The sequence below is a fragment of the Rhinatrema bivittatum genome, chromosome 14, assembly GCF_901001135.1.
Source record: "Rhinatrema bivittatum chromosome 14, aRhiBiv1.1, whole genome shotgun sequence".
NCBI lineage: Eukaryota > Metazoa > Chordata > Amphibia > Gymnophiona > Rhinatrematidae > Rhinatrema > Rhinatrema bivittatum.
Window position 1 is genome coordinate 5,239,226 of NC_042628.1, and position 27,809 is coordinate 5,267,034.

At 41.7% G+C, this 27,809-nt stretch overlaps 1 long non-coding RNA gene across 1 annotated transcript in view; it reads left to right on the forward strand.

Annotated features, from left to right (window-relative positions):
• The first annotated feature begins 16 nt into the window (after positions 1–16).
• The window catches only part of LOC115075914, a 163,017-nt gene continuing 135,224 nt past the window's right edge, over positions 17–27,809 (forward strand). Inside the window, exons 1-2 of the long non-coding RNA XR_003852640.1 lie at positions 17–300; positions 2,915–3,048. This is a non-coding gene — a long non-coding RNA (uncharacterized LOC115075914). The remainder of the gene's footprint in view (positions 301–2,914; positions 3,049–27,809) is intronic.

Here is a 27,809-nt window from a genome sequence, read left to right on the forward strand (position 1 = left end):
GCGGGGGTCTGGCGACGGGAGATGACGTCACGGGGAGCGACGCGGCCAGCTCCCGCCCTCTCTTTATACCTTCCTCAGGTGTGGCTTCGGCTTCAATGCAGTGCTTCAAGTCCTCACTAAAATTAAAGCTATTTCTTTACACATTATAATATTCTTTATCCTTAGAGGAAAAAAAAAAAACCCCTCTGTGTTAGCGAGGTTTGTAAGCGTCATAGGGGGAGGGCGGGAGAAATATTTTCCGAGGAAATTAGGACCTTGTTCTACGCAAAACTGGAAGCAGAGATTTCTTGCAGCATGTTGGTGAGCATCGATCTCATTATTTTAACTTTCAATTACATGGAATTTTGGTTTTACTTTCAAGAATTACAGTTAGAAGGGCAAAGAACTGTGGTTGCAGTGTGTTTTTTTTTAAACCATCTATTTATTAAATTTTCAAAATAGTACAAACAAAAAAGCCTCTGTAGTACTTGAAAAGTACCAATCATGACAGGTAATAAAATACAATACTTCAAATAAAGAAAATAAGAAACAGCAAAATAATTGAATGAGGAGACAGATGGTCTCTGATTAGTAAGTAGGATTCTGTACACTGACCTTGTGTTACTTCCACAAATCTTTTAAGTTGAGCAGCTTCACAGAACACATTTATTTCCCTGATTAATTAAAATACATTTAGAGGGACATTTGAGAAAGAAAGAAGCCCCCAATTGGAGAAATTGAGGTTTTAATTGAAGAAAAGATTTTCTCTGAACCTGAATCTGCTGAGAAAAATCAGGAAAAACATTAACTTTCTCTCCCAAAAAAGTAGAAGATCTATTATGAAAAAATAATCAGATCTCTAGCCGTTTCGAATGCAAAAGTTACAATTAACATTTCCCTTGAAACAATATCTTCTGAGAATTTTCTAATAAGGCATAAATATCTAACCTATGGGAAAGAGTACATCTAAATCTCCTTCTTGAGAGGAAAAGGTACATTTCTGAGAGGAGATATAATATACTTTGTTAATCGGAGGCTTATTCTGGGGGTACAGTTTTTACATTTTCAGGAAAATATCTTTTAACCATTTCTTATGGGAAAACAAATGAGCTTTCTGGAAAATTTACGAAGCACAAATTCCTATATCTAATACAGTTTTCAAGCTTCTCCATCCGCACACATAAAGAAGAATTATCATTGATTAACACAGAAACCTGAATAGAGAGGGAACTTAACAGGGAGGTGTGGCTGTCCAATAATAATTGATGCCCAATTTGAGCAGAAGCATGAGCAGAAAAAGTACACAGTTTAGCCACATATCCCTCAAGAATCCTCTCTACCCGTTGTAAGGAAGAGGCAAGGTCATTTAAGGAAATATTTTGAGAAGAAATATTAACACCTCTGTGAGGGGCAGAAAATACAATAGGAGACAAAATCACAGATATTGGTCGAGATGAGGAAGCAACAGGTGACACAATCTCACTCCCAGAATTTATAATTTCTCTGCCCAGAATAAGAGATATTATAATGGCAAACCTCCTGTTACCTCCAAGAAAGACCCGGTACATGAAGTCTCTCGTGGGTCCAATCTCTTCTCTAGCCCTGAATTAGTGAACATGGATTTGAGAAGGGTTGTGAGGGAGGATTATGATCTTCAGGGCTAAGAAGACACACATTGCTCGGGGGGGGGGGATACCGATGGAGCTCCATTCGGTGTGCCCCCAAGAGCTACCCCAATAAGGCTAGTATTTATTTATTTAAAAATGCTTATATTCTGCTTATATCAAAATATGTACTAAGCGGATTAGTAGATGGAGTAACCCAAGAATCCAAATTTCCAGAGACAGGAGCAGTAGCTATAGCTGCAGATGACATCTTCTTTCTCTTCCTTTTCTTGCCCATAAGGTAGCCAAAAAACAAAAGTCCCTCTGGATCCCCATGGGACTCCCCAAAAGGCTCACAAGGGGCAAGCTCCTTATGTTCACTTCTTGGGCTGTGCACCGATGGCAGCGTGCCATAGACCTGCCTGAATTTTATGCAGTCAATTGCAGTCAGCAGGGAGAAGTCAGCTTCCCTGCACCCGCCTGAGTTCAGCATCTGTATAGGGCAGCATATCACCTCCTAGGGTCTCCCCTGTGGTTGCAGTGTTAAGAACATAAGAAGTACCATGCTTGTTCAGACCAAGGTCCATCGAGCCCAGCGATTAGTTCAGGTCCTCTTAGAGATGTAGAATTAATGATCAACAAACAAGTTGTAGGTGATACCTTTATATTGGACTAATTTAATCTATGATAAAGAGGATAACTCCAAAGCTAGTTACTGATGTATTAAGTTAGTCTAATAAAAGAATATGGCCTACAACTTTGTTGTTGAGTCTTAATTCTACAATTTAAAGCACAAATCCAGTTCCTTGAATGCACTCAGCATCCAGGTAGAAAGAATTAGTTCCTGGCTTGATTCTGCTTTTTAAAAAATTAGCTTAAGGTTTGATAAATATCATTTGGAGAGGGGAAACAGTCTGGATGAACTCAGTTGTGAAAACAGGAAGGGAAGCAGTAAATTTAATTGGAGGTGGAGAAAGGGATGGAAGAGGAGAGAGTGAAAGAAGAAGCAGTCAGAACTGGAAGATACAAAGAAGCTTTTGTAGACTTGAATACATTTGCCTGGTTTATGTTGACATTTGAGAGGACTTGCTCTTCTCTGCTTCTTCTTTTATTGTTTTATAAATATATCACTTCATAAATTTCTGAAAAGGGTAATCCAATAGAAAATACACTATGTACTAAAATTAAATTTACAGCAGAGGGTGCTGTTGTCCTTCTGATGCAAATAAATAGCATTTCTGTGTATGCCACGAATTTAGTCCTGCCTGTGTATGAGGATGCTAGTCTGTCACATTGTGTTGCGGAATTTGGCTTTTCATTTTGAATTACAGATTGTCTCAATGCATCCTGTGTTAACAGTAATGAATCACAATACTACACAAGCTAGTTTGTTTGATGTCGCCACTTTTATGGACCCTGAACCTGTAATCTGACTATGTTTGGATCCTATATCACAAAATAACAGGTAGGAAATTTTAAAAATTATCATACATGCAAAGTTCAGAAGTTTTGTTTTGATACTGCTGTAAATGCCCATGCCCTCCTGATTCTGTGTTTAAATTCCTTTCATCCCTTCTAACCATCACAGAGTCCTATGGAATATTGCTGTGCAGTTCTTCCCCCCTCTCCCTAACCATTTCCTATTATTTATCTTGGCATTTAGTGTGTAGTTGGAGTATAAATTGAATGTCATCAGCATACATTTTATAACAGTCATTCAAGGTGGCCAAGATTTTACGAATTGGGGCCAGATAGATATTAAATAAAACAGATTTATTTATTTACTTATTTATTTGAGTGTTCTATATACCGTCATTCCATGCGAGAATCACTAGATCACAATGGTGTATAGGTTTAACACTCACAGACTAAACATGAGTTACAAATGGGCTGATTCAGTAAAAACACGGGAGAGCGGACGAACGGCTTGGCTGCACATTTTACTTTCTGTATCGCGGGGAATACCTAATAGGGCCCTCAACATGCATTTGCATGTTGAGGGCGCTATTAGGTGCCACGGGTTGGACGCGCATTTTCCGCCCCTTACTGAATAAGGGGTAAGGGAAAACGCGCGTCCAAGAGTAGGCTAACAATGAGCTCCGTTGGAGCGCACTGTACTGTATCGGCCTGAAAGGCAGGTATACATACAGGTAAACATTCCAAATTTAAGGGTGTACTTCAAAGACATAGAAGATGCATTTGTAATCATTATTGAAGGGGGGGGGGGGGAGATGAGAGAGGGAGGGGTAATGTGCAGGACATAATTGGTTATCAGAGAGAGGGGGAATTGGTTATACCAGTCAGAGAATAGGCATTATCGAATAGCCAAGCTTTCAGTTCTTTCTTAAATGATGAAAGAGACTACCCTTATGGTACTCCCAATTTAATAAAAGACAGGGTTGAAGATCATTCCTTAATTTAATCTGCTGAGAACGATTTTTTAGATAGGAAATAAATCAGGTCAAAACCACTCCAGACATACACATTCACCTAAACAGAAAAGGAGGACGTCATGATTGCCTGTGTCGGACGCTGAGGAAATATCAAGAGGATATACTGATGACCGTTATCAATCCTTCTCCTTAACGTGTCAGTCCGGGCCTACCCCTTTCCTCTGGGCCTTGTTTTTGGCCGCTGTTGGATGGCACCGCTGCTTCTCGCTGCCACAAGGGAGGTGGAAGGAGGCCACTGCTACCGCGCTGCTCCAGCAAGGTGGGGGGGAGGGGAGAGGGCTATGCGGCTTTGCAGGCCTCTCCAGGCTCTGCCACAGCCCCGCAGATTTCTCTTCCGGCTACTGCAGTCCCTCTTCTTTACTTTGGCCAGGAAGCTGAAAAAAAACAAACATGTGATGCGAGCGACTGGCTCCCATTCAGCTAAGCTTTGATAAATATTCAACTACTTCATAGAAATGAACATCAAGGACCAAACTAAGTATCTTATAAATCTTCTCACACATATGAAATGGTAGGAACTCAAGAGAAGAAGAGTCATTTCTCAGTATTGGCACGTTAATAAAAGAACCAAAGCAAACTCCTCCAAGTCATGTAGATCCACCGCACAAACTTTCTAACCTATGTGGCTCATGATAAATGCCATAGGGTTTTTTCCCACAAATGTCATGCATAGGGTCATGCAGTAATACAGAATCATTTCCCTGTGGAGATAAAATCCACAAATTAAATGCCAATCACAGGATACAAACGAAAACATTTTAAACAAAAAAAACAAAACGGTGTAATCTGGTGTGCATCCACTGCCTCTCGCCACGCAATGGGCCACAAGTGGCGTCAGTTACAACACCTGAAAATTCAGTCATCTGCCGGTCCCAATATCCTACGCCTTTATAAAATAATAAACTGATTTCTAACAAGTAATGAAATACCAAGTGTCACCCACCACTAGCTAATAAACCTAAACCACTCTACTGTTTGCTTCTGATGCTGTGTTCTTTAGGGTTTTTTTTTCATTATTTTTTAAATAATTTTTTGGGGTTTAAACATTTTTTGTTTGTATCCCATGTTTGGTATTTAATTCTTGGATTTATTTGAGAGAGAAAAATCCACAAAATCTATCCATCAACTAAATTCACTCTTTCCCGGTTTGGGAAATGGTGATTTATCAGACATGGAGGGTAGCTGGAGAGAATCCTCATTGGCCTAACCTAGCAGGGCCAATGCCTATTTTGCAGCTTACGTTGGCTTCTACTTGGTCTATGTATTGTCTTTAAAGTTGCTTGTCAGGTCTTCAAATCTGTCTATGTCATTGGCCCTGACTACTTAAAGTTCTCATCTAACACCGTAAACAGCAGCCCATGCTTTACGCATCTCACGGTCTTCTCTATTAAGTCCCTTCGTTGAAATTAGCTCGTTTGACTACAACCTGTGGTGGTCCAGGGATTTGAAATGATTTACCCATCAGAGTCTGGGGCTGCAAGGATTCTCTCTCATTTCGTAAGCTCATAGAAACTTAGCCATACCACGGAGCGTTTGGCAGACAGGAGCCTATGTGCCGAGTCGCTGGTAAAACGGTCTTTTGATCAGGGAATTCAGAGTTCTAGAAATGTGTCCAGTTTTCTGGTTTGCCTGTTTCCTGATTATCTATAATTTAAAAATGAGTACCTTGTTCATGTCCTTTCCGTGTCCACCAAACAAGATTACTCCATCAATAATAGACGAAGCCAAACTGATTCTTTGCCAGTTTTACTTTTATTTTAGAATTCATGCTACTAATATGAAAGGGACATTTCCATTTTATTGATAAATGACTGCATTCCTGTTGTAAGACACTTCTTCAATTACTGACAAAAAATGTCTTCCTTAATGATTTGTATTAATAAAATGACAGCAAATAAGGATTCAGCCTGCTTTCAATACAGTCAGCTGACTGGTGATTTAGTCTATTGAGAGTCCTATATATACGGTATATAGATTTCAGAATTTCTGATTTAGATTGGTGCAATTTATTTTATTTATTTTATTTATTTATTTATTTTTAATTTTTATATACCGGAATTCCTGTATGCAATACAAATCAATCCGGTTTACAAGTAACGAAAGGTTGCCCTGGTCTGGGAGGTTAGACTGGGGTTTTTTACATAGAACATTGAACAATAACAATCAACCATTGAACATAATTACAAGGAACAGTGAAAGTAACAATAGTATTTAACAAATAAATACTATTTTAACAAATAAATACTTTTAACAAATAAATACTTTTTAACAAATAAATACTTTTAAACAAATAAATACTTTTTTAAACAAATAAATACTTTTTAACAAATAAATACTTTTAAATAAATACTTTTTAACAAATAAATACTTTTAACAAATAAATACTATTTTCATCTCAGCGCAAAGCAGAAAATGCCCCTGTACAGAATAGGTATTTTGTATTATATCTTGTACCCTGCCCTCTGGTTTTCCTTTTTATTTTTCTAAATTAATTCCTTATATTCCTTCAAGAATATTGCGTTCATCTCAGAGTGGGTTACTTCACATTCTATTATTCGGTTAGAATCCACCAGAGAACCTACATTTAGCTTTCAGGCTCCGTCATCATGGAATGCATTACCATCTGACATTTGCCTTATTTTGGACTATTTGTAATTTAGGAAGGCCTGGTATTTGACAATATCTAATATGTTGCCCATTAAGAGTATTATGTGTGCTAAGCTATGGAGATTTAAGTTTAATTAAGGATGAAACTGTGAATGTGTGTTTTTTGTTTGTTTTATATGAATTTTATGTTATGTTTTGTATTTTACATGCATTTGTAATAATTCTTGGTTATTATAATTTTGATCATTATGATTGTATGGGTGACATGTTTGATGAAGTGGGATATGATGTTTTAATACATGAAATGAAATGTCCTTGCTAGTACACCTCAGGACTGTGGACCTCCTCCTGCCTATTCAGACCTTGCTATTTCTGTTGACACTGTTAGCAGGGATGCCAGCTTTTTTGTGACTGGCAGTTATTATTCAGGACAAGCAAGGACTTGGTAATGCAGATTGATGAAATGCTATAACAGAGTTGTATGTTAGAAAGCTTACACAGCACCTGCAGCATTGCACCTGCCTATTAGTGAAAACTAAAGTACACTAGAATGATTAATGAAAACAATTTTGTGGTTGTTTAGCAGTATCAAGTTGACGGTCATAATGAGAATGGAGAACCAAGTAAACCACTGTCTCTGAAATGGCAAATATGTCCTTGTTAGACAGTAGTGTAGAGAATGAGCACACAATCCAGGTTTTTGTGTGTGTAAATAGCCTTTTGAAAATCCACCAGGGAGTTGTGCAGGTAAAAGTATGCATTGACCTTAATTTCACGCAGGCTTTTATCTGCACACTCAGAGGCGTTCCAGGGTACGGAGTTGGAGCAGGGAACAGATCTGTCCATGTACTTTTGATTTTTGAAAGTATGTGCATAAATCTACACACACAACGTTACATTCGCTCAGAAACAGGTCGGTGTGTTCACCCGACAAAACCATGAATTATGTGCATAAGTCTGCTTTGAAAATTCAGGCTAAAGTTTGCAAGTAGGTGCTTTAGCGCTCTGTGGGCTGTTTCAGAATTACTCTTTATCAAGCCGATAATATAAGACCCATTCTGAAATCTGTGCTGATTTTTCTGCACTGATGTTTTTGGCGTGCGTGGCAAAATCCATCGGAAGCGTAGGATGTAATAACGGCTGCGTATGCTAATTAGATATGCGCATAAAATCCACGCACACCAAACATATGCACCATAATGCACGCATTAACATTCACTAATGGCCCTATGTAGTAAAATTCGCAGATATCCACGCAGAAACCCGCGTAGACATCCATTGGCGAGTGAATGCCTGTGATAGGTTTTCGCCACGAGAATCATTCTTTTTAAAAAAAATTTATAAATTAGTGGTTCAGAAGTTGATGCAAAGGTGGGCAGAGGGGCAGAGCAATATCTAACCTTGATACGATCAGACTCCGATTGTCGGTGAGAGCACGAAATGCAGATCCGTGATTCTGCCTCCTTGAGAAGCTGCCTTCTCTCTGTCCGTTCCATCTGCTGCTTGGCTGACCCGCAAAAGCGTCAAAAAACCAGTCCACAGCAGTGCTTTCAGTTAACTCCTGCCCTGACCCAGGTGCTAAAACCCCGCATTAAAAACCCCGCACTAACCTGCTCTCCCTGCTAGCGCTGCTCCCTGCATTGCCTGTAAATAGATAATCGCCTCCATTAGCATGCACTTGCGCTGAAAAACCGCAGGCCTGTAAGCATGTTTATATGCGCTTTTTTCCTGCGCACAAAACCCTTATTATATACCCGTATAGGGCTTTGCGTGGGAAAACGTGGATATAGGCGCGCACAAACCTGCAGCAGCTTCAGCGCACCTTATTACATCGGCCCCTATATGTTTGTCGTGCCTCGTACATTTTTGGTCTTTTCTGGCTGCATCTCCATGGAAAGGATAAACATGGTGTTTTGCTGTTTCGAATAGATGAGCTGATCATACCTTTTATATTTATAGGCAGCCCTGTCCCCACACTCTCTTTAAAACGTTACTATTTTGACTTTGAAATGATGCTTGCACATCTTGGGGCTTATGACATTTTTATTAGATTCCCTGAGAATTTTGCGCAGCATCTTTCTCATGCATAGGCCCTGAGCATCATAACACAGCAGAAACATCTGCTACTTCCGACTAAATTGTGGCACTGAGGATATGGACTTGTAATTTCTTCTGGATTATGATCATCATCCCTTGGCGTAGAGTAAGGTGACAGCAAGTCACAAAGTCCAATGTAAATGACTCATCAAGCAAAATTATTTATTTTGCTTTCAGGAACGTGTATAAAGCCATTTTAGGGAAAGATTGACTTGGTTAGTGGGGATTTCACATGTGCTTTCTTAGATAATAAAGCATCGCCGGGCATCCCAAGTTAATGATTGATTTATCTGATTTTTATATTCTGCTTTTTGGCACTTCAGAGCGGATTACATTTATTTTATTTATTTATTTAGAGCTTTTTTATACCGGCATTCATGATACAATCATATCATGCCGGTTTACAGATAACAAGGGGTGCAGTAACTTCGTACATATAACAAGTGCATAAGAAACAATAAAGTTACAATATAACAGGGTTGCTAGAACTGGTGGAGCAAGGAGACAATAATTAAAGAAATTATACAGAAGTAAATTATTTACAATTATTTACATTCAGGTACTGCAGGTATTTCCCTGTCCCCAGGGGGCTCACACTCTAACTTTGTGCCTGAAGCAATGGGGGATGGAGTGACTTGCCCAAGGTCACAAGGATTGGCAGTGGGGCCTGCTGCTCTGACCATTCACCACAGGGGAGGAGCAGCCCAATCTTTTGTTAAACGTTGCAGGTCTTCTTTCATCTTCTGCCGCACTATAGCGAGGAGTAAGGCGCTTTGTTGCTTGTAGCCCCATTGAAGGCTCTTGGTCTCTGCTCCACTCGTGCTGGAGCTTTTAGTGCAGCGTTTCGAAATTGTGGCAGGAGCTTCCTATTGAATTATGTAACGTGGCAGATCGTATGACACTTTGGCGTATCCTGAAGTCTATTTTATTTTGTAGGGCGTTTGATTAATTTGGGCCTGCACTCAGGATTTAGATATCACTTTTGTTCTGTTTTATTTTATATTGCTCAGTGCTTCATGTTTTTGTACTTTTCATGTCATCTCTTGTGCTTTTTTATATTTAAACTCTCCATGAGCACTAGTTAGTTTGATGCATCATAAAAAGAAATAAATGAATACATTTCCTAGCAAATTGTGTCCTCATCGATCATGTACAAATGTGGATTTCATCAGTACTTCATAATAAAATTCAGAGACACTGGCCACCAAAAGCAAAATGACATTGGTCAGACAGCACCGGTAGCTAAGCTGCAGTGCATTAATTCCTGTCTCCAAGAAGAGTGCACCTCTGCTTTGAGTAGAGGGAGCAGCGTTAGTTACTTCACTTCCATTTTACCCAGTCTTTCTGCACTGTGCCATTTGTACACCGGAGGGGCAGAGGTGATAGTGTAAGATAGTGTAAGAAAGTCAGCAAATCTGTGCATAAGTTACTCGTTTTCCAAGGGAACGTTCGCATGCACGTGCCCGTCAACCATTACCCCGCCAAAACTACCTGAACACAATGTCCCCAAGCCATTTGTGCAGGGAAGGCGCTGTTTTCCTCACAGGCATGCCTTTCACAGTGGCCCTCGCAAAGGGAGTGGGCACAGCTCCTGTTTTGCATTTAATTTTTGTATTTTTATTAGAATTTAAATGCTGTTAGACCAAGGAATACAAATGAGACGCAGGACCCTAAGACAATCCAAAGATTTGAAATAAGTAAGTGTACATCATGGAAAGACAAGTCCTAGGCCAAGCACATTGAAAATAATACATTAGCATAGCTAGAAGGTTTGTTCTCGCTCTCTCTTCAGGGATTTCTTTTCTGTTTCGTTTGGGTGGCGATACACCAGAAAAATGATCTTGTTCGTCATGCTGGCTTGTTGTCGGTGTCTGCTCAGTTATTACCTTGTAAGCATTCTGGAAGTTATCCATCAAACAGGTGGCGGGCAACTTTGGTGCCATCAGTCTATGATGGCAAGAACTCCTCAGACACAGTTATGCTGGTTGGAAAGCAAACCTCACGATTAAGTTAGATGCATCTGTAAATTTCAGAAACCATGGCCCCATTTTCAAAGGCTATAACATTGTCGTGGCCACAAGGAGGAGGTCCCATCCTTTATCCAGCCCCAGAAGTAGATAATTGGCAAAACGCTGGAGCTGTTGCTATGAGTAACAGAGCTGCTTCTGTGACTTGTATAGTCCTTGTATGGTTGAATGTTGTTGTTTTCAGATGTATAGATGCATGTAAATGAGTCATTGACAACCACTCAGAATTTCTGAGGCATGGATGGACTGTGACAAAAAAAATCGACCCAGGCAGGCTGGGGAGGGGAAGGGAAGTGGAACGAATGATTCAGGAGGGAGAGGAGTTTCTCTTCCTCTCCCCTCTCCCCCGTTCTCCTCCCTCCTCCTCACCATACTGACCAGGACCTGTGTAGCACCTGCTAGCCAAAGCCCTTTGCACAACAGGCCTCGTTCCCCACACATCTAACCCACTGGCCCACACTTTTCTCTGCTTAGTCCTTCACTGGACTCCTCCACTTGCCATAAGTCCAACATATCTTTTATACAACTTTATAATACTGTAATTTTTACTTTTAGATTTCAAGAAAGAAAGCAAACACCATCACAGAAATTACAGGCATTCTAATACATTTTGCCATTGTAAGTTCATGATAAAAAGAAATTACACCAAAATGGTGAAAAAGAAGAGGAGAGGCTATTAATTCATTCAAGATAGAGAGGAGCCCTGCAAATTCTGGGAAAACTACCAAGATCTGATCCTTAGACATAAACAGATAAAACTGCCCTGCATCAGGAGTAATGTAAGAAGCATTCACATGTGATCAGCACAGCCAACTTCGAAGAACACTGCTAGGTCTGGTTTCATTTCCTTCATGGTGTTTGTGTGGAGTTTGAAATAGCAAACCCTCCCTCCCACCCCTTCCCCCAACCAGCCACCCTTCTGGAAATGCCACACCTGGACATTTTTCAGTTGTGGTCACCCTCAACCTTTGTATGGACTGGGGCTGAGGATGCATGCATCCATATTCTCTCTCTGTCTTCCCCCTCCATCTCTATAAATGACCCCAGCACTTTCCTCCCATCCCCTGGCTGCACCACTCTTTTCCTCCCTAGGCCTAGGCACGAATCTCCCTCAGCCCTCTGTTTCCTTCTGCAGCCACTCCTCTCCCAGGAAGCCTGTGGGGAGCAGGGGCAGAGGCCGGAGCAGAAAGAGAAGAAAACAGCCACCTTACTTCCTAATCCAGCCCTTCCTCTCATAAACAGGAGGGAAGGGTGAATTTGGAGTCGCTACTCTGCTCCTTAATACGACCCCTCCCCTTCTGTCTTGCAGGGAACAGGAGGAGGAGAGGTTAATAAGGAATGGAGTAGAGCAAAGCAGGCCAATAGAGAGCTACTCTGTTCCGTAATCCAGCCCCTTAAGAACATAAGAACATGCCATATTGGGTCAGACCAAGGGTCCATCAAGCCCAGCATCCTGTTTCGAACAGTGGCCAATCCAGGCCATAAGAACCTGGCAAGTACCCAAAAACTAAGTCTGTTCCATGTAACCATTGCTAATGGCAGTGGCTATTCTCTAAGTCAACTTAATAGCAGGTAATGGACGTCTCCTCCAAGAACTTATCCAATCCTTTTTTAAACCCAGTTATACTAACTGCACTAACCACATCCTCTGGCAAGAAATTCCAGAGTTTAATTGTTGTTTCTTCCAGGAAGCCATCACTTCCGGGCAGAGCAGTGCCACCTGGGTATGCCCAGTAGGGATACAGCTAATTCAGTTTCTCATCACGCCCTGTCACTTTGCTTTTAAGGCCAAATTTTCCAAGTACAATCAATAAATCATGCAACCTCCAGCCTTTGCACAAACTGCTGCTTGCCAGAATCAGACTTTAAATCAAACTTATTAACAACTTTCATGTTGAAAAAGAAAACCTGTCTTTAAGATCCCAGTCCCAGCCGCTTCTATAGGGAATCTCATGAAAGGCAATGACTAAGATTCTTCTTTCTTGCAGGACTTTCTCAGCCACAGAGCTTTAATGCTGTAAAAGAGAGAGAGCCTGATGGAGCTGTTTTGTTACTGCATTTTAAGATTGCGTACCTAGATAAGATGGCAATTTATGTACAGTGAAAGGCAGGTTTATAGTCATTTGATAAAAAGTTGGGGCTCTAGGAACTGCAGCCAGAAGCTTTTACTGTCTCTCCACTGAGAGTCTCTAGACATGACCTCGTCAAGGTCAAGGTCAAGGCCAGACAATTCTAAGCCTAAAAAGGAAACAGTCAGTTCATTAGCTAGGATGTTTATTTGGATTTAAAAACATTAAGGTCAATTTAGTCAGTTGTGTTTTGCTACTACTATATAACATTTCATAACATTTATGACCACTCCCTCCACTAATAAAATGCCTTAACAAACATTGTCACTTCTATGATAATATTTTACAAAAAAGGTAGGTTAAAAGAGAACATTTTGTCTCCAAATACACTTTCAACTGCTCATCATGCAATGCAGCTGTGAAATACAGTTTTAATTTTGAAAACAATGGTAACATTTCTCCCCCAACCCCTAGCATCCTGGGGAGAAGCTTGTCACGGGTTAAAACTGCCCGCTGTCTGATACTGTCTTAAATAGACAGGAAAGCCTTGCCACCCATGATCTCTTCTCTGGGTCAGCAAGGCTGGGGGATGCTGCAGAGAATAGCTCCTGGCTGGGGAGGTTAATCCTAGCCCTTGCATTGTGGGGCTTCTTACAGGTGGGATTCAGACTTTGCAGCTCCTTTTGGAACGAGATGTGTAATTGATGGTGCCCCTGCTGCTGAGGACTATCGCTGTGATGGCTGGGTTGTTAAGGGAGGGGGAGTAGGGCCTAGTCTGGGAAAACAAGCTGCTAGCCCAGGGTGCCTCACCTGCAAGCCCCTCTTTCTCCTTTATGAAGGGCAGCGAGCAGGTGTTAGGCAAAAATCAAGAAGGTCGATTTTCAAAGCCCTACCCGCGCCAGAGTCGGCAGTTATGCACGTGTCTCGGGATGGCGCGTGCTGTGCGGATTCTGAAAAGCGTGTGAGCACACGTGTATCTCCCGGCACGTGCATAAATCAAAACGTTTAAAAAAGGAGCAGGGGGGAGACATGGACGGGAAATGGGCGTTCCGGGAAGTTATCTCGAAATGTGTGCGTAAGTATTTACATGCACAAGAATTTTCCGGAGTCCCCTACCACGTTACTTCTCTTTCCACAGCGTGTAAGTATTAAAATAAAAAAAACAGGGCGAGTCAGCAGGGTTTTAAGGGTTGGGGTTAAAAGGGGAAAAGGGAGGCTAAATAAAGAGGGTTAGGAAATCCCATGCATTAACTGGGCAAATTGGGAAAAAGGGCTATTGCATCTAATAAAATTCCCCCCACTTATGTGGTAGAGTCAGCATTTGTGTGCATATGTGCTTGTAGGATTGTGCACACGTACGGGCGTACAGCCGATTTTATATCGGCCGCGTCTCTTGATGCAAGCCGGCATGCACGCGTACATGTACGCCCACGCGGCTCTTTGAAAGTTCCCATCCCACTTAGTTATGCCTAATTAGACTCAGAGTTTGCTCTGTGGCAGCTCCGCATACAGCACTGCAGCAAACCACAAGTCCTCGTGAAGGAATTCATCAAAGGGTAGTTTGAGTAAATGCTTTGCTAGTACTTATTATTATTATTATTATTTATAAGCTTTTCTATACCGACATTCATGAAAAAACATATCGCATCTGTTTACAAGATTTCAGCAGCTTTGCTTAATTAAGCAAAATGAAACAGAAATTTTTAATAAGCATTGTAATTTCAACTGGTGCTGCTTGAGATGTCAAAAGCTGCTTAAGGTGTACAACAGAAGGTCCTTGTTTGCAGATAAAAGTTGTCCTGTAGCCATTCAACGTTTTTCATAATTTGTGTTTCAGCTGACACAATGAATTGTATGAAAAACAGATGACAAAAATACATTGTAATTCTCACCCTTCTGATGTAACAGGTGCAATTAGAAGTGGCATTGCCATATCTCTCAAATATCCATTGGTGGTCTCAGCTGCCTGGTTATGCCACATAGTGTGACAGAGCTTGTAGTCAGTCAGCTTCCTTCTGCGGGTTTTTAGTTAGTGTCACTACACTGTTCTAATAAAACGTGATTAAATTAGCCAAACGTTTTAGTGGCCCAAGCTGTAAAGATGTAGTCCATGAGCTTTCAAGACCACAAAAATGCTTCCTGTCCTTGTGTGGTCTTGCCACTTGTTATTGTTGGACTAATAATAAGAATCACAATTTACCAAGTTTCCAGTAGTATCCTGCAACAGGATAGTTGAATAGAGAGCACGCTGGACACTCCAGGTAACTATAGACTATAGACTCTGGGTAACTATAGACCAGTGAGCCTGACTTCAGTGCTGGGCAAAATACTGGAAACTATTCTCAAGATCAAAATCGTAGAGCATATAGAAAGACATGATTTAATGGAACACAGTCAACATGGATTTACCCAAGGGAAGTCTTGCCTAACAAATCTGCTTCATTTTTTTGAAGGGGTTAATAAACATGTGGATAAAGGTGAACCGGTAGATGTAGTGTATTTGGATTTTCAGAAGGCGTTTGACAAAGTCCCTCATGAGAGACTTCTACGAAAACTAAAAAGTCAAGGGATAGGAGACGATGTCCTTTTGTGGATTACAAACTGGTTAAAAGACAGGAAACAGAGAGTAGGATTAAATGGTCAATTTTCTCAGTGGAAAGGGGTAAACAGTGGAGTGCCTCAGGGATCTGTACTTGGACCGGTGCTTTTCAATATATATATATAAATGATCTGGAAAGGAATACGACGAGTGAGGTTATCAAATTTGCGGATGATACAAAATTATTCAGAGTAGTTAAATCACAAGCAGACTGTGATACATTACAGGAGGACCTTGCAAGACTGGAAGATTGGGCATCCAAATGGCAGATGAAAATTTAATGTGGACAAGTGCAAGGTGTTGCATATAGGGAAAAATAACCCTTGCTGTAGTTACACGATGTTAGGTTCCATATTAGGTGCTACCACCCAGGAAAAAGATCTAGGCATCATAGTGGATAATACTTTAAAATCGTCAGCTCAGTGTGTAGCAGCAGTCAAAAAAGCAAACAGAATGTTAGGAATTATTAGGAAAAAAAATGGTTAATAAAACAGAAAATGTCATAATGCTTCTATATCGCTCCATGGTGAGACCGCACCTTGAATACTGTGTACAATTCTGGTCGCCGTATCTCAAAAAAGATATAATTGCGATGGAGAAGGTACAGAGAAGGGCCACCAAAATGATAAGGGGAATGGAACAGCTCCCCTATGAGGAAAGGCTGAAGAGGTTAGGACTGTTCAGCTTGGAGAAGAGACGGCTGAGGGGGGATATGATAGAGGTTTTTAAGATCATTAGAGATCTTGAACGAGTAGATGTGACTTGGTTATTTACACTTTTGAATAATAGAAGGACTAGGGGGCATTCCATGAAGTTAGCAAGTAGCACATTTAAGACTTATCGGAAAAAAATATTTTTACTCAATGCACAATAAAGCCCTGGAATTTGTTGCCAGAGGATGTGGTTAATGCAGTTAGTGTAGCTGGGTTCAAAAAAGGTTTGGATAAGTTCTTGGAGGAGAAGTCCATTAACTGCTATTAATCAAGTTTACTTAGGGAATAGCCACTGCTATTAATTGCATCAGTAGCATGGGATCTTCTTAGTGTTTGGGTAATTACCAGGTTCTTGTGGCCTGGTTTGGCCTCTGTTGGAAACAGGATGCTGGGCTTGATGGACCCTTGGTCTGACCCAGCATGGCAAGTTCTTATGTTGTTATGTGTTTCCAGTATGGAAAAGGTCAGTATGGCTGAGCAGTTGGTCATTTGCTTACCAGCTGGAGGACCTGCTAAGAAATCTCAGTAATCCCGAATGACAACGTTGGCATCAGCCCTTTCATGTGCTGTTTTGTACCAGGAGACAGAGTAAGTGAAAAGAATCATATTTCCATTTATTTTTGACATGCATTGATTTTCTTGGTTGATTTCTTCTTTAGAGCTCTTGCAAGTTAGAGAGAGAGCAAACAGCTGGAGAAGGAATGCATGCACGCAGGGTTCATTAATGTATCTGGCTGAAAGTGGATGCCATTTTAATCAATAAAATGATGCAGTTCAATAAGCTTCTGTCTTCAGGACTGCAATTTCACAATTAAAATATATTCCAGTGTTAGTAAATCCCATTTTCATGTCCAGGATGTTTTCTTTAATGATCAGCTCCAACTTGACCCTGATTCCATGTCAGTGGCGTAGCAATGATCTCTGGAGCCCAGGGGCCAATACATTTGTGCTGCACCCCCCCCCCCTTTGGCGCCCCCCCCCCCCCTTTACCACCATCACCACCACCATCCTCCTTGTAGAAATGCTTAAGGTCGCAGAAACAGCAGACTTCTTAAATAAACCCCTCTTCTCGCCTCCTACCTGCACCGGGCACCTGGGGGCTTTGACCTCCTGCCCCCCTCTCGTTGTGCCTCTGTTCCGTGCTGCCGTGAACCACTTTCCCTCAGCCATGTGCAGGGCCGACTAGCTGCCACTGTACTATAAACGGAGGAAGATTCCAGAAATGAGAGACTTAAGGGTCTGTCCCTTAAAGGCTGGGTCGGTAATAAAGGAACATAAGGGGAAGGGAAAACCGGAGATGTCAGGAAATAAATTGGACAAACTAGATGGAATTCATTGCCAGGGGATGTGGTTCCAGCAGTTAAGTGTTACTGCATTTAAAAAAAAAGGTTTGGATAAGTTCCATAAATTGCTATTAATTAATAAGCATTAGTAGCTTGCGATCTCTTCAGTTTAAAAGATAAAAACATAAAGGATTTTCCAAAGCATTTTCATGCTTAAAACTAGATTTTCATGTGTAAACACATATAACCTGTGTAAGTCAGCTCTTGGAAATTGCTACAATATATGCCATTGAATTGTCAATAGGTTTTACCCGTTTTAAGTGCACTCCATAAGGGTAAATGGCTTTTGAAAATTGTTACAATAGTATGTTACATTTACATGCATAACTCCTTTGAAATTCACCTGTTACGTCCCAGCAGCTTATACTGATGGAATTAAAACTATCTAGGGGAGAAAATGGCTCCTGCCATGACCAGCCATGACCTAGATAGATGATAAGAAATAATAAGGAAAAGCTCTTACAAAAATACTATTGAATAATGCTTCTTTGAGTGACAATGTATTTTAGAAATCAGAATGTTTCTGCCAGCTAATCAGCTGTGAGATCTCAGAACTATTATCTGACAGCAAAATTATGGTGCAACACAAAGTGAAGAAGCAATTAAAAAATAATTCATTTTTTCAGATAGTCCTTTGATAGCAGGCTGTACTATGACAATTGCTCTTAGCATCCCCTCATTTGTTGCTTAGGACATCTAATTCCAGTCGATAGCTATTATCTAGTGGTCGAGCTCACTGCCAGAGTCAGTGCTGTTTACCTATATTCTTTAAAGCCGTTATATCTCCTGTGAAAAAGTATGACGAAAGGTTTATTTATTTATTTATTTAACTTTTTTTTTTTTATATACCGGGATTCATGTAAAAGTTTACATATCATCTCGGTTTACATTGTAACTGAGGAACAGGCATGTGAGAATGCCATTACATATAACAGGGCATAAAACTTGGAACAGAGTACAAGGGGAAAAAACTTGGAACGTAATAAAAGGGGAAAAACGCATTCTTGTATTATTAGTCGCATATATTATATTATAAGAGACAAGGAAAAGGACATGTTAGTGAACCATGTTTAGTCTTGTTGATGATCTGTGTACGTGCTGAACTTAGGAAATCTTTGGAGTAAGCTGCTGTAGAGAAGGGTTACTAATTTGTACGGGTGGCATGATTGGAAAGTCTTAATTTAGCCTGTTGGCTAGTGTGGTGGTGTTGAGGTAAATTCTTATCATAATTGGAACGCTTGCTCAAATAGCCAGGTTTTTAGTCTCTTTTTAAAGGTGATTGGGCATTGTTCTGACCGGAGTTCTGGCGGAAGAGAGTTCCATTGTGTCAACTTCAGCTCCACAAAGAGCTCCACAAAGAGCGCGCCATCCAAAATTTAAATTAGGAGTCGCGAAAAAGAGGAGGAGCTTGGGAAAATGTGTGCGTCCCTAGCAGCTCCTTGGCATCGGGCTCACAGGAGAGGTGGCTGTCAAGCAGGTTGGGAAAACAGATGCTCGGTCTATGAGAGTCCATTTTCTCCCTCTACCGGCAGAGCCACGCACAAGATTCATGGCCTGGACATTGCATCTTGTGTGAATCTATTCGGCCAGCAGAATTATTATTTTCTTCAAACACTTTTTTTTTTAACTAAATCTGCTTTATTTGGTTCCTGCTGCTTAGTGTCGCTACAATACTATTAGGAGGAATCACAGAAAGCAGGAGTTTTCTTTTTTTTTTAACGCGTGGTGTAATGTTTGCTGTGTTGCGAGGGGTTCATTGGCCGCGCGGGAAATGTTTTGCATCGCGGGGATTAGCTAATAGTGCTCATCTACATGGAATTTACATGTGATAAGCGCTGTTAGCTATGCGGTGATTTGGACATACGTTTTGTACGCACTAATCCCCGTATTGCATTGGGGGTTATGGACACGTGTCCAAAACACGTGTTAAATCGTGTGCCAGTCGCTGTGCACAGTATTGCATCGGCCCCTATGTGTGGATACGTTTAAACTTGGCAAGAATTCATGCAGAACCAGCCTAAGGCTTTTGAAGCCAAAAGATGTATTTAAACTTGAGCGGTCCTTCCTTGCATTATTTTATCCCACTGGTAACATGAAGGACACACTAAACGTCCCTCCGCCCTTCCCTGTCTCTGTCTTGGAATTGTTTTCTTACAAAAATAAAATTGGTCCTTACCAACACGTTCCCAAAAGAGATCCAGGAATCGTCACCGGTAAGCATATTCCAGATCGTTTCTCCTCCGTTTGAAAGCAGCATTACCAGCTCTCCTGGGAAATTCCTGCAAATGTGTTTGAGCGTACGTCTGTAAAGCTACTTCTGTTTCCTGTAAAATATTTTCATTCTATCCATTCACTGGCTGCTTCAAACAATTTTTAGCCTACTTTCCGAAGGAAGAAAAGTAGACTTAGGATATTACCATGTCTGTCTGTGTACCAGTGATGTAGCCAGAGCTATATTTTTTTGGGAGGGGCGAGGTTTACATGGGGGGGCACTGCTCCCCTGCTTCTGCCTCATACCCCATCCGCTCCCACCCCCACCTTCTTCACGGGGCAGGAGAGATCCCCAGTCACTGCTGCCCTGCTGATGCAATTTTATTGTACAGCCTCGAGTTGGCTGGCACTGTTTTGAGAAATAGCAGCAGTGGGATAGGAGCAAATAGGGATTGTTCCTGCCTTGTGAAGAAGAGCTGTGGCAAATAGAGTAAGTTTAGGCCTGCTAGTTACCCGGGCAAGGTTCTGCCAGTTTAAGACTCTCACTTACCTTCTAATCTGACCTCATCCTCCCTTCCTCTCTTTATTCCCCCTCATTTACGCTTGCACACAGCTGTACAGTTGCTGTACTTTATCTGCATTGTTGCTGACTTTCTTATGTAGGCTGTTACAAAATGACGTCCTATATTTTAAGAATGTTGCAGAGCCTTTCTTGTCACTGCTAACCTAGCTCAAGTTAGTAGTGACTGCAAATCATTAGTTTGTGCTTGCAGACGAGCTTCAGGGAGCAGGTGTCCTCATACAAAAAAACCCCCGGGAGAACAGGCATGTCTTGCATCACTGTTAATCTCAGCAGAGAGGGAACACAGCAGTCAGAAAAACACAGTTTGCTTTCAACACAGGCCAGCCGTGTAGAATTAGCGTTGATGGGGAAGTACGGAGCATCTTTCACTCCTGCTTTCTGTGCCGTGGATAATTGGGGGATGCTGCTTTAAGGGTTTTTAGTTTGGCACCTTTAACGTGCATCAAATTCAGTAGAAAACGTTAAGCTGTGCTCTGGCTGTTCTGTTTTGACAAATACTGTCTTGTGACCTAGTGGCCAATCTTCCGCCACTTCCTAGGTGGTCCTAGTCTATGCGAGAAATAGTATTAATACATAGCATATTTAACATACAGGTCTGTTCAACATGTTCAGTAGGTTACATTGACCTTAAAACAAATGTCTCTGCAAAAGAGGTCTTTCCTTCTTATGGGTGCTTTTTCACAGCAGAGACTCACCCTCACGGGTGCAATAAGAGATTCCTGGCAACACTAAAGCCATTTTTACTGTATTTGGCTTTCCATTATAAACATCTGTAGCAGTAGTTTTACAGTCCTTGATGTCTGATTGCTGCTTCAAACTAAATGGTCTCATGGGTACAGAATGTAAGAGAAATTGCATCTTTGAAAGCAAATTTTTTTTTTATTTCGAACACTGGCCTGAAATAAAACTACTACACATAATGATGTCTGTATGGAGGAGAGCAGATGCTATTGTATAGTGCATAGGAAAAACTGGGAGAAAGAGTTTCATTAAAACTAGGCTTTAAAAATTGCAGCATTTAACAACTGACATGGAAACCACGCTACTGTATAGTGTTTAACCATGAAACGTTCATAGATAGTACAATAACATGAGGAACTCGTGGCCCATCCAGTTGCCCTTGCATGTATTGAATTATCCAGTTAGCATATGAAGTTCCCTATATGTATGGCTTTTTGTTTATTTTTTTGACGTTTATTATGCCATATACTATTCAGTTTTGCTTTTTTGAAATTCTTGCATGTATTGAGTCATCACAAATCCTATTCTCTTCATCTCCCTTTCTTGCTCTTACCATTGCCCTCTGTATCTGTCCCAGGTGCCCTCGACTGCTATCTCTGTTTTGCTTAGTACCTTCTCTGCCTGGCGGATATCCACCACCCTCTTTCGTGTTCTTAGGCTACTTAAGGGTGGAAGGTACTTTGAGGGGTGTGTGGGCAGGAATCATACTGCCAGGCACTGATTCTCAGTGAAGTGATAGGTGCAGAAACGTAGCCCATCCAGGTCTAAGCATAAGGCTCATTCCAGCTGACTGCTGCAGAATGCCCCAGTTCTCCCCAGATTTGCTGCACTGGCAATGACACTGGGCACAGCAGAGGAAAATGCTGTACCATGGGGTAGGGGAGCAACATTGCCATGGGCTTTTCCTCCACTGGCTACTGCTACAGAGTTCCAGTCTGCCACTGGTGGGCTTGGCACTAGTGATGCCACCTGGTGTATAAAATATTGGGCATCATCCTTAGGTACATGTCATCTTTTACCCGACAGACAGTAGCATAAGAACATAAGTGCCATGCTGGGTCAGGCCAATCATCCATCAAACCTAGCATCCTGTCTCTGACAATAGCCAATCCAAGTTATTTGTAAGTAAGATGTAGACAGTGGTGATCCCTGTACTTCTGCCTAATGAATGGTAATGGACTTCTCCTTCAGAATCTTGTCCAAATCTGTTTTTAAAACATCTGAGCTGTTAACTTTGACCACGTCCACTGACAACATATTCCCCACTCTGCAGTGAATATGCTACAGATATCTGCGCATTGCCGTTCAGTGGCAGCATCCAGGATCTTCCGGCTGCACGAAGGCACGGGACAGCCATCACCTCCACTGCATCTTCAGCAGTGCCATGGCTGTAATGATTAAGAGAAATTCATCTGCTGCTCACCCCCACCAGCAATCTTCCCTAAATAAAAAGGAATAAAACAGCTCAGACAAGCAAACGGCACACACGACCCCCCCTGTCACTTGCAGCAGGGCCATTGCAAGGAATGGGCAAGAGGAGCAACTGCGCTGAGTGCCACGCTAGTGGGGGGGGGGGGGGGGAGGAGCGGGGCTCCATGCCACCCTTTTGAGCCAGTCTGTGTGTTGCACAGGAAAGAGGAGTGTGCTAAAAACCTTTGCCCGGGGTGTCAATTTGTTCATCAGCTGCCCTGACGCGTGCTCGCTCTCGTCTTGCTCCGAACTACACCCCACAAACACTTTCTGGAGCCTCCATGAAATGTTTGTTCTCTCATCAAAACTTTCCAGTCTTCTAATGCATTTTTGATCAGGTTTCAAAATTTGGAATTTTTGAAATTCGTAGGAAATCCGCCAACATTCCATCAAAGTAATTTTTGACAACTTTGCATGGCCTTATTGCCAACACAAATCCTCATCCTTATCCTAAAATTCTTATTGACGTGATAAAATGGATTTCTGTAACGGTGCTGAAAGATTCAACCTGTCTTTTATATTTTTTGTAATAGAAATGCTGTGGTAAGTGAAGCAGCCCCATGACATCAGATTGCATCGGTCTATGGTCAGCAACAGAACCAACTGACAATGCTGGCTTTGCCTTCATAATTTGCCATCTCTAAGTTTAAAATAGCAAGAGAATCGAAAGAGAATGTGCTCGGTTTGTCTGTCGGTTACATTATTGCACATGCTCAGAAAAACTTGTTTGCTTTGCTTTTTTGGGCTATTTGATGATTGTTTTTGTTTCTTCACTTATGTTATCCCACTCAAAATTGTCTGTTAGGAATCTTAATTAAAGAAGAAATACAATTACAATTATTTCACCTTTTAAGAATGTCCCATGGGCATGCAACATGCTGAACGTTGTTCAACATCCCTGCGAGCAAAAGAACAGGCCTTGTCCATTTGAGGCAAAAAAGAGTGGGGCTTCTAGGGTGTGGGGGAGGCTGGGAGAGTGGCTCTCCCTACGCATTTGCCATTTTGTCCCTGGCATTTTTCATGGGCCTTTACCCTAGTAAGTGCAACATTTGTAATGGCAGAGTTTGCTTTGTAGTTCATTTTTGCAGCCACTACATTAGCTGAGCATTAATTGCCTTAGGGGAGAAAATAACGGGCTACTTTCAACCAGCTTTTGAGCCACTCTTCACATTTTAATTCTCAGAAGCACATTAGCAGGTGTTGCTTTTAGATATATATATATATATATATATATATATATATATATACATACATATATATTTTTGCTGACGGTTGGTGTTGGATGCTAGCAGGCCTGGTTGCCTTCCACTGCAAAATGCTACAGATGTGAGTTTACAGCATTCTGCAGTATCTCACTGTCTCATACTGGACTGCAGGGGATAATATTTTTATGATGAGTTGGATAGAAATAATGAAAAAACAGGAGCAAAATGAACTATATCTTCCTTAATTGTTGGCCCTTTGCTTTTATTTCCTCTCAGATCCTATTTAGTTTTATTATTCTTATTATAGTTGATATACTGCCTAAACCAATGAAACTTTGTCTATCCCTCCCTCCCCCTTATTACATTAATGCAATACAGAGTGAAGCCATCAATATTACAACTATGAAATACGCAGGCTCTCTCACCCTCTCTCTCTCCATTTCCTGCCTCGTTTCCCTTTTGCCCTTCAAACTTACACTGTCAAAAGAAAACCCTTCAGCCTTTTCTAAATATTTCTGTTCTTCATTGGCTTCAATTAAACTTTGAGAGGAAGAGAGATAGATGAAGCGAGGGAACATAGGGTAAAATGTTATGGGTTTATTTATTTTAAGAAATGTATTTCTCTCTGTTATCCACAGTTCAAAGTGGTGCACATGAAAGCAATCATAAACATTTGCTGCAATATAAACCCCAAAACGTATCTTGTAGTTTGTGAACACTAATCGTTTTTTCCTACCCTTAGGGGATGGGCCTCCTTACCACTCCCAGATAAACCACTCCTTTGATCTATGGGGAAAATGTACCCCTCTCTGCATGTACAATATGGGAGAATGAAATGCTACCACCTGACCCCACTGGAGAAATGACTGCATTACCACCATCACCAAAGCAAGAGGACCTAAAACTTCTGTTTAAACAAAAAGATCATAATAATCTATTGGAAGAGACCACCTAAATTCTTAACATTAGCATCAGCACTAGTAGATGAGAGAGAATATGGAAGGAAGAGATTTTAACAGAGGGCAGTCATATTTAATAACACAAGAGCTTACTTCCTTTTTCAGGCTGAAATATCTTAATGAAACCTTGAGAGGTTTTAACAATCTCAGTAACCTCCACCCACATCTGCAGATGTGATAGACAAACAGGAACAGAAAAGTACTGGCTGCTATTACTGCTTTAAGGAAAAATATAACAAAACTATCTTCATACAGATCTAAGCTGGATTCCTGCAGTCAGATCAGCATTTTCATAGCACGAGCAAACAAATCAGAGCATCACAGCAGCCAGCTTTGAGGACTAACATCAGCTTTGGCTAACATATCTTGATGAAAATTTTGCAAGAACAATCAGAAATTTGTTTGGGAGTAATAAAATGATCTGCAGAAGCTATGCAATGTTGATAAGAAAAGACATTATAAAATGATGCATAACTGAGGGAGCATCGGTAGCATAAAAGCAGGGCAGCCGAGGGCCTAGGAGTCAGAGCTGGGCCAAGACTGCTCAGTCAGCCCTGTGTTCACAATGCCCTCTGCTCTGCTCTTAACCTCCCTTTCCTTCTCCTTTCGTTAGTAAGTTGTGGGTACCGAATATTGATCCTCAAGGCTCCAGACAAATGTGGCAATATGTTTAAAATAGATTGTTTGAAGTCAGCTGGAGCTGCCGCAGAGGGAGAGGGGGGCAGGTCACCGTTGAAGGTGGCACCTTCTGGCTGGGCTTAGAACCCACGATGCAGGGTTCCAGAAGGAAAAGGCCACTGTGATTTGAAGTGAGCACAAGGCTATAAAGTGCATTGAACTCAGGAGCTGGATAAGGCCGGGAGACCTTGCTTGTCAGAGAATCAAAGTCATTTTTAAGATCCTTGTAAAAAAGCCATAATGACTGCAGAGCTCAATCTGGTAACTTTTCGCCAACTTATCCTTGGTAAGGCTCGGCAGAGTAGTGAGCAAGCAGGCCGCAGCCTGTGTTCCCTGCACTGCCGATGCTACCACTGCTCCTGTGCCTGCAGCTGCTCTGACTCCTGTGGGCGCTGCTGGTCAGGCTGACATATGACGGCGGCCTGCAGGGCTCGAGAAGCCGGCAGCATAAGCCAAAGGAAAGCACATCCGACATGTCTAGGTGGTCTCAGGTAGGTTACCACCTGGCTGCCTGCTGCCAAGTTTTGTTTCCATGCGAACACAAAAGAAAATTACAGAAATTAACTACACTTCTGAAAGCGTCGCTACATTTTAAATCATCTCTGTTGAAAGTTGCATGAATTAACACATCTAATTTCCCTGCAGTGACAGGTAATGAGGTAGCTTGCATATTTTGCATCTCTTTGTCACCTCATACATTTTCACATTAACGCTAACACAAGTGTGTTAATGCACATTGTACACCTGTGTTGGTTATGGCAGGCATTTACGTCACATTATCGCTGTTTAATAAATAGGCCCCTTAAAGGCACTAGGATTAGGAAGAAAATGCTATTTTGCTTTCCTCTGCCATGAAGTGGAAGGCTTGTGTGCTCATGCACTGGCGTGAAAGGAAAGACTTACCTGGATGTCGCCAGTTCAGCCATAAATACCACTCAGAGCGCTTGCAGGCTGATCATCCCTGCAGATTCACTTGGTAGCAATGATGATATCAAGGCGAAGGGCTCTGAATACAGAGAGAGAGAAGCTGTTCCTCTTTTTAAGGGACCCATCCACCCCTCCTTCCACCTGCTAACTGATGTTCCTCGCGTTAATGCTCTCTCCCTTCCAAAAAAGTCAGCCAGTTGTATTCATTGCATTGGGAAAATCTAATCATTACTTTAAGGATGGGTGTATTTCTCTTATTCCCTCAAAATAACTCTTTAAAGTTGGTCGGCTTGTATAAGGTTGCAAAGAGATGCTGAGTGTGATCCAGACAGACAACATGTCCTGGGCTGTGGTTTACATGTGTCTGCTGCAGCTGTGTAACCAGATATTTGTCTTTGCGCTACAAATACGCACTTGTGCTCTGATCACCGTGATATTACTGGAAGTGACATTTCCCACCATGGAAAATTATGACTAGAGACACTGTAACAATTACATTACTTCTCCGCAGTAATAAAGCCATTAACGCAAGCAGTTACAAACTCAGGACTTGTTCTCTGGCCTTTCTCTTCATGCTTGATATTATACCACTTGGTGTCCTCCGAATGTTAATTACCAGAGTCCTGGGATGAGAGCTTTAGCAGGGAATAAACGGATATTTTGAAAAGCAGGAACCTGGTTCTCAGTGCATTCCTTGTTCTTTCTGTGCATAACTGCATTGTGTTTTTCTTCTCCTGGAAATCATTCTTGCTATTGCAAACATTCTGCTGGGGAAACCATTTGCCCGGAGTCCTTCTCTAAGCCGAAAATGAAATGGTAAGAGAACGGTGAAGCTGGATCCTTTCAACCTTGTGAGAAATGGCTATAAAGTGCCCTAAAACCTGGGCAATTCACAGCAAAGTCAATGCGGGTGCAATGAAAAGGCCCCCAGCTCCTTCAGCAACTCTGCAGCGTCGGTCGCGTGTTCACAGGCCGAGTTTCCACGCTCCTGCATGGGTAGCCATCATACACCGAATTCAGCATTTATCCCATCCAAACTGCCCACAGAAACGTTTTAGAAATCGTCGGCAAGTCTGAAACCCCCTCCGCTCAGTCCGGGTAAACGAACGCCTGCACAGTGCGTGGGCCTTGTCTCAGAAGTGCTAGTGACACTCGCCCTGTAAGGAGAAAATTGTGAAGCTCTGCAGGCAGCTTGCAGATCCGCGGCTCCATTTACCAAGGAGTAATCCCTTTCAAACATCGGGGCCAGCAAACACTGTGGTTATTTTGGTTCCTGTGGATTTTGCACTTTCTGCTTTACAGAGGATTTCAAAATGAAATTCCTGCGTGGATTGTACCCACTTCCCTTTTCTTTCTTGCACAGTGAAAAGTGAGTGCCCGCAGCTTTGGGGGCTGAAGGGAGGGTCATTTACAGCCTGGGGAACTCGGGGGAAATTGTTCTCTCCATGATGACTTCCCTCTCTGTCTCTAGCAAAACAGTGTTGCAAATTCAAAGCCTGCTTAGCTGTCCTGCCTAAAGAAGTCCCAGGCCCTGGGAGAGAGGG